The sequence below is a fragment of the Prionailurus bengalensis genome, chromosome A1, assembly GCF_016509475.1.
Source record: "Prionailurus bengalensis isolate Pbe53 chromosome A1, Fcat_Pben_1.1_paternal_pri, whole genome shotgun sequence".
Lineage (NCBI taxonomy): Eukaryota > Metazoa > Chordata > Mammalia > Carnivora > Felidae > Prionailurus > Prionailurus bengalensis.
This window is the reverse complement of record NC_057343.1, coordinates 54,946,639-54,955,782: the sequence shown is the minus strand read 5'-3', so window position 1 is coordinate 54,955,782 and position 9,144 is coordinate 54,946,639. Positions and strand designations below refer to the sequence as shown.

The 9,144-nt window shown below is 35.8% G+C and overlaps 1 pseudogene; it reads left to right on the top strand.

The window, feature by feature from the left end:
* The first annotated feature begins 492 nt into the window (after nt 1-492).
* Nucleotides 493-1,270, top strand: LOC122478718 (annotated as a pseudogene).
* Nucleotides 1,271-9,144: the final 7,874 nt, after the last annotated feature.

The following is a 9,144-nucleotide window of genomic DNA, read 5'->3' as shown; positions in this document are numbered from 1 at the left end:
GGCTCCAAGCTGTCAGCACAGAGCCAGACGTGGGGCTTGAACCCACAAATGGTGACATCATGACCTGAGCCTAAGCCAACTGAGCCACCCAGGCACCCCTAGAAGAATATGACTTTTAAAGATAACTGCTGTTGCCAAGTGGCTGTCTTCTGTTGTTCTCTTTTTGTTTTGTTTTGTTTTTCATTTCCTATATACAGAAAAAATATTCTCAGGGTCAATATAAAAATGAATTTGTATTTGTAGTCAAAGTTTTAGGCAAGGAAGGAACACTTTAGAAGGAACACTTACTGAGAAAAAAAAGTTACTATTGTAACTAACTACATAATTTGACCAAAGCATAATTTTTGATTACATAATTATCACCAATATTAAAACTATCAGTTAAAACTAAACCTTGTATGTTAAAATAGATTTCTCAACTTTGAAAGTTTCTTTAGGATTAAATATAGGATTAATATTATTTAAAATTAATAAGATGGCTTTTCTGGCTGGAACCATGGAGGGTGCAGAAGAGAAGGAAAAGGAGATTCCTGCTGTGCTAGAAACCCTTAGGAAAAAGCGAAGGAATTTCGGAGTTGAAGATCAAGCATCTGGGAAGGAAGTTTGCCCAAAAGATGCTTCGAATGGTAAGGAGGAAGTTCATTTATGAAAAAGCTAAGCATTACCACAAGCATATAGGCAGTTATACAAACCTGAGATTCAAATGGCTGGGATGGCAAGAAAAACTGGCAACTTCTATGTTCCTGCAGAACTAAATTGGCTTTTGTCATCAGGGTCAAAGGTATCAATGGTGTGAGCCTAAAGTTTCAAAAGGTGTTGCAGCTCCTTTGCCTTCACCAGATGTTCAATGTCACCTTTGTTAAACTTAACAAGGCTTCTGTTAACATGCTAAGGATTGTGTAACCATACATGGGGGTGAGGAGAGTACCCAAACCTGAAGTTGGTGAATGAATTGATGTACAAGTATGGTTATGGCAAAGTCAATAAGAAATGAATTGTCCTGACAGATAACACATTGATTGTTTGATCTCTTGGTAAATATGGCATCATCTGCATGGAGGATCTGAATCACGAGATCTATATTGTTAGAAAATGTTTCAAAGAAGCAAACAACTTTTTATGGCCCTTCAAATTATCATCTCCAGGAGAGAGAATGAAGAAAAAGGCCACCCATTCTGTAGACGGTGGAAATGCTGGCAACAGGGAAGATCAGTTCAATAAACTTATTATAAAGATGAACCAAGGTGTCTACTATGATTACTTTTTGTAATCTGGTCAGTTAATGAATAACTACTTTCAAATTGAAAAAATAAATGAAAAGTAAAATTAATAAGATGGACAAATCATTTATCATAGAAGTGATTATTTTATCCACGCATAACCCTAAAGCACCCTGATTTACTCACTTCATTGTAAGGGTTCATTGTTTTTGAGATATAAGCATAAGTAAAACATGAACAGTGTTGGAAATAAACATTGTAATTTTATTGAACATGAATTGCAAGTATTAATTAATGCAAAATACAATGTGCCTTACCTCAAATCTCAGAGTGATGTCTATCCATTCCACCTTAACAGTGTCACACATTGGCACTATAAAATATTTTCAAGTTTAGAATGATACATTGTAGCCATTAATTCTCATATAAAAACCACATTAAATAAGTCACTCTTCTCATTTTCAGCATGTCACAGGTTTATACAATATTAAATTGCTTGATCATTGAGGGTCAGTATCAGTTCAGTAGTAGAATATGAATAGAAGCCAATGAACACTATTTTGTCTATTGCTTGAATAATTTACTAATGTTGATGTGCCTGTAATAAATATAGTAAGTAGTAACAGTTTATGATCTCTGAGCAATAAGTTATAGAATGATAATTATCTGATTATCTTATGCTCTGGAAATACTATAATCAATAACCTGACTTCCAAAGGGAAAATAAACTGGAAAATAAAAGTTCCTTCTTTCAATGCTATCAAAGAATAATTTAAGAGGAGAAACTGATGCAGGCAGGCTGAGTCCAAAAACCCAGAAGTTTTCGTAGGACCAGCCAAGAGGGTCCTTGGCTTCATGCAGGATAGAAACCAAACTCAAGTGAAAACAGAGTTTACTGAACAGCATGAATGACAGAAAATAGCTGATAGAATATCTTTGAAGCTTGGAAAGGAAAGAATGAGTCTCATCAGTGCTTGGGGCTGAGGGGTTTTATTGGAAAAGGATCTAGGATACATGTTTTTTTAGGAATCCATGGTAGGGTTTAATCAGAAGTGTCAGGTGAATAAGAGGCATTAGTCCGAAAATTACCGAAGGTAGGGGTATTGATGCCAGCATCAGCAGAAGTTTATTTGAAGCTAATATTCTGAAACATGTTTGGGATGTGGCTCTTCTTAAGTGTCATAAGGTGTTTTGCGCCTACAACAAAACTCAGAGAATGATTAGCTTTCTTGTTTCTCCCTTGAAATGGGTATACAGCTTTTTTGGCTTATTCAGAGGCAAAATATGGAACATGAGCAAATGGGGCGTAGCAAAAAACAGAGATGGAGCCTTTCTAAAATGGAATCCCTTCAGCTTTCCCACTTCAAAAGGAAAATTTGAATATTAGCTTACTTTAATCTCATGAAATATTTGTTTTCATTTGTGGAAGGATAGAAAAATCCCTTCTTGTAATGATTTGCCATTTCACAACCTTTGCGTTGATTACGCTTGAAAAAGAACACAAGATCACGATTAATGTGAAATGAACCCTGTTATGTGGCAGGCGCTTTCCATATGCCATCATAGTCAGTGCTCACCACAACCCCTTTAGGTAAGAACCGATAAATGTATTTTCCAGTAACGAAACAGAAGTCCGTAAGGATTACCTTATTTTTTTAATGTTTGTTTATTTTTGAGAGAGTGTGCAAGCAGGGGAAGGGCAGAGAGAAAGGGAGACTGAGGATCCGAAGGAGGCTCTGCACTGACAGCAGCGAGTGAGATATGGGGATTGAACTCTTGAGCCATGAGATCATGACCTGAGCTGGATGCTCAACCATTTGCACCACCTCAATGCCCCAGGATTACGTTATTTCAATGAATCTAAAACTAACTTCATTCATTAGAAGATACATATCATCTTATTTCCACAAGAAACAGAAATGCTGCCAAGTATAATTGTAAATTTGCCAGTAAACTGATATTGATTTAATAATATTAACATGGTAGGATGAGTGAGTAAAGTGCCTCCTAGAATGATACCATATGCTGAGACAACTGTCTAAACCATGTAAGTTGGCCAGCTGAAGCCTACCATGTAAGTTGGCCAGCTGAAGCCTATTCCCAGGCTTCTCTGGTTCCCAAGACCCTGATTCTTTCATTAAACTTTACAGCCTCAGCTATCTTCCACAAAACAGAATGCATTTGGCATTTTCCTTTATGAGAACTTGTCTTTTTCTTGGTGGCACCACCTAGTCTTTGTAACCTTCATATGGAGGAAATCAAAGTGCATGACAGTATATTAATCAGAAAAATGGATTGCAGTTGCCTCATCCTGTCAATCACTTGATAAGGGAAAACAAATAGCGAAGATTAAATCACAGACTGCTCAAATGCCTCATACTTAGGATAAATACATTTCAGCTTTCAGGAAAGTCCATTATGCACTATTTGGCTTTGATTAGCAGGGGGCATTTCATAAAGCATGAAAGACAGCTACAGCTAGTGGAAGAAAGAAGAAATGTGTGAGCATTTTCTCACTCTTTAAACAACTGATTCACCCCAGTCCAAAGGAAAAAAAAATCCAGCAAAGGCTCTGACAATTACGAATGTCTTTGGCAAAAAAGATGAATTTATCTGCCTGTAAAGGAGATGTCGCTTGAAAAGCGAACGTCTGCGGCAAACAGAACACCAGCAGAGCATGACTATAAAGAACAATCCATATTTGCTCTTATACAGAAGAGACCCACAATTGCAACTTGATTGTAATTCTCACCTGGGAAATCTGAAACCACCACCTGTTTTCTTTGGATGCTTGTGTGACACACTCCAGTTGCTTTCTACAGAATTTAGAACATTGATTTACTCCAGTGGATACACTTGGAGCTTTACTCAATTCATTTCCATTAAGCATCTGACTCACTAGTTAGATTTATTAGAGCTAAGCAGATCGTTGTTTTTATATTCACATTTAGGTTTCTAAGTATACATATTACATATACTCCATGACATGTTTTCATACAACTGTCATTCTTGTTTGTACTTCATTAAAAAGGACAACATACTAATCATAAGAACAGTTAGCTATGATGCATTCCCTTTTGTCTTAAGAATTTTGGAGAAAACAGAACAAGTGAAATAAAACCACAACAACCACCATAAACTCTAATTCACTTCTTACAAGCCTCTCTACCTTCAATTCCAAACACGTCACTGGGGCCTTATTTTTTTGTTATGTTCAGCCATCTAAATATTATATGCAAGAATTAAAACAATGTCAATAGGCAAAAAATAAAATGTGAGACTTAAGGTAATCTATAATGCTTATTGTAAAATAATGTCTGTTATTTTTAGCATTTCATCTCTACTTAAGTCTGGCACTTAACCTGGTAAGATAAACTATAACATGAGCGCATTGCAGTGTCAGTAAAGATAGATCCATGAAACTAGGCACATTATTATCTGAGCAAAACAAGTTAGCAAAGATATATGTATATATAAAGATATATATCTTGAGAACTTACACAATACAAACAAAATATGTCAGAACCCAGGTGCTTTGTAAGGGTCTCAAACAACATGCAGCATTTATAATTCTATAAAAGAGACTGTACCCTCTCGAAATTTAAGAAAAATATTTTAAGGATAATAATTTACATTATCAAATGTGAATTTAAAAACCAATTTTAATGTGATTCTCCAATTATGTGTTTGTATAATGGACACAAAAGCAGCAATATGCTAAAAGTATAAATGTTCAACAAATATAAAATTATGTCAAAGTTTTATCCTGAGCTTGATGCAATCACGTATATCTAACCATTTAACCTACTAGTGAATAATGATTGATTGTGGCTAAGCAAGGTCTTTGTCAGCTCATTCTATTGGGGAATTTTAAGGATAGTCTGATTATTGCACAAAGACCTAAAAAAAAATCAGTGTTGGGTTTTGCTAAGTGATAGTGCCATCTACTGGTTTCGTTTGTCACAATGGTATGATGGCTATGGGCTGGACCTGTTGGGTTTTACAGACCCACCTGACAGGTGTAACCTCATGAAGATATTCCTGAATGTAGATTCTGTCATTTAAGCTAAGGACTAAAAAAAGAATTGACACTAGTTATAAACTAATGGAAATTTCACACTCTAAGCACTTTTATTCATTATAAATATTTGGAATATAGAAGAGATGCTTTAACTAGGCAAAATCATTTTAGTGATTTAACTAATACTATATATGTCAAAGGTTCAAATGTTTAGTTAATCAACGCTCTGCACATATGGTACACCGAATGCACTGTGTGCTCAAGAATGTTGGCAGATTCAACAAAATTCAGGGCGTTTAAAAGATAGACAATAGGAAAGATAGAAAAAGATTCCTGGCTTGAAGCTTGTAGGTTGAACAAATATAATACATAGACAACCAGTTAACTAACAAAGCAGTTGGCTCAGGACAGTTCAGATACATATTTTGAGATGAATAAAGGTATGGGTGTTGAGTAGGGGGGCATTTGAAGGAGATGTCAAATTTGAAAAAGAAGAGACAAGAAAAATTTAGGGGAACAACAGCTTGAGTAGGGGTAAGAAAAAGGGAAAGTCCAGCATGAGATTTTCTGTTTTGGCTTTTGTACAGAAAGGACAAATATATCCGTCATTCTGAGAAATACATTCTTAACAGTTCTAAAACTATTGGAAACTAATGTGCATACTGAGCATAGGAAAATTTGTGCTCATTCTTAACACAGTCAATTGTCTGATTTAGTCCATGGTAGTGTCAAAGAGCAGCTCCCATTGACCCCACTCTGTTAAAGTACCCCCAAATAAAACACACTCTATTAATAAAAGTGGAAGATAGACTGTTAGCTATGCAATCACAGAGTTCTGGCTACTTTATGAAACTCTGTTACCTTATCCTCCTTATTAACTTAGATGCTTTGGGACATGAATTATAGTAGAATATCTATTAAAAGTAAAGTAGGTTATTATCCCCTATAATATACACAAATCTATCTCAAGGTTTTAAAATAGTTTTGAGCTGGACACTAATTTTCCTATGAAGTTCCCAGGAGGCCCATAAGGAGAGTGATTAGCACGTGGCGTTAATGTACCTGCCCCCACTCCCATGCAATCAGAGTGGAACTGCTTTGATCTGGTAAGTTTGTGTGTGTGTATGTTTGTGTGTGCGTGTGTGTGTGTGTGTGTATGTGTGTGTGTAACTTAATTATACATACATATTTTCTTTGGTCAAGTGTTCTACTAAAAATACATTTTAGAAGCTTATCAATTTAAACTTATCAATGTGAAAAACAGGATTTGAATGCAAAGAGGTAAAAATATTGGGAGAACAGCTTGGATAGAAATAAGAAAAGGAAGGTAGAGGATAAGCATGCTATTTTCTGTTTTTGCTTTTGCACAGAAATACATTAAACTCTTCCATGCCTCAATTTATGCTGACTTAGGTGTGGATTTTGCTTAGGATCCTTCCTTGGCCAACCCAGGGGGCGGTGATCTGTGTACTGGTGACCTCTATCCATCACTGTTATTCCACTTGTATAGCATGCTATTGCATACTGCCTTCTAATTACAAATTGTTTGTGCATCAGAAAATTTTGTATCTCTAAGCAAAATAATAAGTTTTATTTGAACAGGATTCAGGTCTTCATTTGAATTACTCATAACATCAAACATAATGTGATGCTAAAGTTTATGGTAAGTATAAATAACACCCACAATTTCTCTGTTTCTTTCCCTCTCTCAAACACTCACATGCACACAGACACGCATACATACATGTGTTAATTCATTAATGTCATAGAAACATGGACAAATATATTAACAGACTTTATCCAGAATAGGAAGTGTAACAGGATATAAGATCTGTGAAGAGATGATTGCACATATAAGAAATCGGAGTATTTCAAATCACACCTTTAAAATATTCTGTAATTGTTAGAGTAACAAGAATTAGACAAGTTATGAGAAGGATATGAGTTAACAGGATCCACATGCTCAATGGAAGGAGTGAACACTAGTAAATCCAATTTGCAGAATTATTTGGCAGTTGTTAACAGAATTGAATATGACTTATGCAGACCTTATGTCATGCAGTTCTTTTCCTTAGCGCGAACAACAAAGCAATGATCAACATGCCCTTTGGGGGACATATACAAGGATAGTCATTGCTTACTTGTTGTGTTGGTAGAGAGTTGAAAGAACCTGAATATCCCTAAGAGAGTGGGAATGTAGAAAGGTTGGATGGATACCAGAGAATACCATGCAGGAGGTGCACATGGAAATGCTGCTGGATCTAAAATGTAATTGAAACAGAATGTATCGGGATGCCTGGCTGGCTCAGCTAGAAAAGCATGCGGCTCTTGACCTCAGACTTGTAATTTCGCACGGAGTCCCCACCTGGGGTGTGTAGAGATCACTTAAATAAATAAAACTTAAGAAGAAAGACAATGTTGGGGTGCCTGGGTGGCTCAGTTGGTTGAGTGTCCGACTTTGGCTCAGGTCATGATCTCATGGTCTGTGAGTTCGAGCCCCGTGTTGGGCTCTGTGCTGACAGCTCAGAGCCTGGAGCCTGCTTCAGATTCTATGTCTCTCTGTCTCTCTGCCTCTCCCCCTCATGCTCTGTCTCTCTCTGTCAAAAAATAAATAAACATTAAATTTTTTTAAAAAGGAAGAAGAAAGACAATGTAATCTATAAAAATAACAACATGCATGCAAGCTTAAAAGTTTTGCATGCATGCAAAAAATAATATTTTCTCTATAAATGTATACAAATGAAAATATTTTCACTAAGCAGTGAAGAATGAGGATGGAAGGAATAAACATACAAATAACTTAATAAAAGAGACTTGAACTGATGGCAACAATGTGCATTGGTGAGGAGTGTGGTCAACTCATGCTTATGCACCTGATACCTTACTAAGAAAAGAAGAAAGATTAAACCTGTAGCCTTCCGTAGGATGCACAAAATAGAACATGACCAATTTTGAACTTGAAACCAACCTCAGGCTGTTTGCTGTTGTTGTTTCTCCCATTAGAATGGGAAATATCTGGGTCTCTAATTTCCTGATGACTTTCCATAAGAATCAACCTTTTCCATCCATACCTAAAGACAGGTCTTTTCCAATGCCAAATTCCTTTTCAGTTCAATTCTATACCTGCTGTTTCATTTCATATTCTAGGAAAAAACTGTTTGAAAAAAAGTTCTCTTAAACTGGGAAAAAAATCACAAAACAGCTGTGACCCAGGTTGAGGAGCATCACATTCAGGAACTCAGTGGCAGCCTTCTTTTTTCTACAGTATCCCATCTATCCTGAGCATAAAGAATATATTTTACCTGATTAGCTATCATTTTACTGATTTTACCCAGAATAAAAAAGGGTTAAGCAGAAGAGGATTCCAACTTCTGTTGTATTCAGACCATAGGCAGACATTTCTTGTGTATACAAGCAACAACAACAACAACAAAATAAACAGGAAGTCAGAAACAGGGTGTTTCTGTTTCTGTCTCTGTTACTGGCAAACTACACACTGCAGATGTAAAAGGCCAGGACTTCACTTTTACTTTCTCCTCATTAAAAGTGAGGCTAATGACATAATAAACATAGCTCTAATTCAGTAAAGGAGACTAAATCAAATATAAAACAAAGAAAAAATATTATGATATTAAGCTAAACAGTTATTAACCCAACCTGACTATTTCATATGAGCAGAATTTCAGGATAGGTAAATTATAAGATGGTCTTTCCAAATTATAGATATAGCCCTGTTCCAAAATAAGTTAATTAACTAGTCTGAACCGTTCTTAATATCGGGGTATTATTGATGCTAACCAAAAGAAAAGCTAACTGACAAGTCTGATTTTCTACATTTTATATTTTAGAATAAATTGCTACTCAGTTTATCTAATGAAAAATAATAAACATATTTAGAGTATA